This window comes from Myodes glareolus, chromosome 13, assembly GCF_982192425.1.
Source record: "Myodes glareolus chromosome 13, mMyoGla1.1, whole genome shotgun sequence".
NCBI lineage: Eukaryota > Metazoa > Chordata > Mammalia > Rodentia > Cricetidae > Myodes > Myodes glareolus.
In genome coordinates, this window is record NC_142038.1 from 39,019,560 (window position 1) to 39,021,978 (window position 2,419).

At 41.5% G+C, this 2,419-nt stretch overlaps 1 pseudogene; it reads right to left on the reverse strand.

The window, feature by feature from the left end:
• Positions 1-307: 307 nt before the first annotated feature.
• Positions 308-702, reverse strand: LOC125390533 (large ribosomal subunit protein eL19 pseudogene; annotated as a pseudogene).
• Positions 703-2,419: the final 1,717 nt, after the last annotated feature.

The window sequence follows — 2,419 nt, forward strand, 5'->3', positions numbered from 1 at the left end:
AGTACATTAAAATGGTGTAGACCCTCTGAAAGACACTGTCATTTTCTTAAACCAGCTTTTCCTGCTCTTACTGCTCAGAATACACATTCTTAATATGTCCCTATTTCAATTACAGAAACCATTTACTTATAGGAAGATTTCTGATAGGTGTTTTATTTTTGTTAAAGATGAATAGGGCAAGAATTAATCTAAGTTCACTCAGTCTATTCGAACTCAGGCCATTATCATTTCCTGGCATGGTCTTTTTTCCTTCTGATTTAAATCCTATTGGTTTTTCTTTCTTTTCTTTTTTCACCAAAGTCTTGTTTTATTTTAATGACTGATCCACCTGAGGCGAGAGGCAGCCCACTATGTACAGACACAAGGGAAGCTTTATTTCTTGGTCTCTTCCTCCTTGGACAGAGTCTTGATGATCTCCTCTTTTTTGGCCTGGAGGCGCTCCTCCTGGCGCTTTTGTGCTTCCTTGGTCTTAGACCTATGAGCCTCAGCCTGGTCAGCCAGGAGCTTCTTGCAGGCCTTGTCGGCCTTCAGCTTGTGGACGTGCTCCATGAGAATCTGCTTGTTCTTGAAGACATTCCCTTTGACGTCCAGGTACAGGCTGTGATACATATGGCGGTCAGTTTTCTTGGATTCACGGTATCTCCTGAGGAGCCGGCACAGGATCTGCATCCTTCTCATTCAGATCAACTTCTCGGGCATTCGGGCATTCGGGCATTTTGGCATTATTCGGGCATTCGGGCATTGGCAGTACCCTTCAGCTTTCCTATGCCCATATGCCTGCCCTTCCGACAAGTCAAAGTGTTTTTCCAGCATCGAGCCCGGGAATAGACAGTCACAGGCTTCCAGATGATCTGCCCATCTCTGATAAGCTTCCGTATCTGCTGACGGGAGTTGGCGCTGGCGATTTCATTGGTCTCGTTGGGGTCCAACCAGACCTTTTTACCACAGAGCAGGACACTAGAGGCAAGCCTCTTCTGTAGCCTGAGCATACTCATGGCTGCCTCCTACTGATTTTTCAACACCAAGACCAAAGCATCATAGTTCCCTATCTCTCTAGGTCAACGTCCCAGGACATTCTTTGCATGCCTACAGTATTCTTCTTTCCCTGGTGCACCACAATGCCTTGTTTACACAGCTGTCTTTCCATTAGGTTGAAACTCTCAAGAACAGGGAGCACTGGCTTATGTTTGCAAACTCCAGTATTGCTGCTTGGAGAACAACAGAAACCAATATGCCTGAATGAATGAGAGAGCAATAGAATCCATAGAAGAAATGGAATGGCTCTCTATTTCCTTTTACTTGCAGAATTCAGGATGCATCCAGGAGATCAAAAGTGGTGCGACATTGAATAGCAAATGTCTTCTTTAGAAGAATCTTAATGAGGTTAATTTAGAATAGAAAGATGGAAATGGACTTTTCTAGGCCTTCTTGATATGTACTTAGGAAATAGATTTGACTGGTGTGTGTGTGTGTGTGTGTGTGTGTGTGTGTATTTTCTAACTATAAAATGTCACTTCCTTACATTATCACAATTCAGTCTGGATGGTAACACTTTGCACATAAGTGTTAACAGCATTTTGCACAGAGAACAATGGTCAGATAGCTAAGAAAGTTTTGATTTTCAGTGCTACTTTCAAAGTGTGTTACCTATTAAAATGGAGACTGAGGATGCCAGAGTTGGAAACCATTGGCATTCAGCTTGGAGAGGAATATTCCAGAAAGTGCTTTGTTTAGCATTTTGGACTAAAGCCTGCTCGCCTGGGAATGTCATTAATTCTACTGAAAATGATTTACCTGGATAACTTTTCAATCAGAAAATTATTTTAAAAATAAATCTAAAAGGGAAAATATTGCTCCTGCCAGAATGAACAAAATATTTTCTCCTTTTATAGTGTGTAAGTGACAAGCTCTGCCAAGTGCAAATCTTTTCTCCAAAGTAATGAGAATGTAGAACTCGGAGTCTCACAGTTTGCCTTCTTAGTACTTAAGCCTATACCTTTATGGTCACTTAAGTTACTTGGGTAGCAGTTAGTAACACCATCAGTCAACTGTCAAGTGGCATATTTGATCTGCCTTTGCCCCGCAATTGCCTGAGTGAGATCATGTCCTGAATGTGTCTATTGCACTATAGAAACAAGATGTGTTCAGTGGTTTGGAGGATCCATGACTCCAACAACAGACCAGTATAGATAAAACAGAGGGTGTGACCTGACACACTCAGTGTTAGTATTTCTGCAGGCATCCAAACTCAGCCATTTAACTTTCATTTAAAGTCCATTCAGTATTAGTAGATAGCAATGAATAGCAAATTAGAAATGGAAAGAAATCAGCAAACTTAGGGAAAAGTGTTTAGTCAAGAGACTTTCCCCCTCAGTCAAGATTAACTCTAAGTGAAGACTATACAGGGTACAGATGTGCT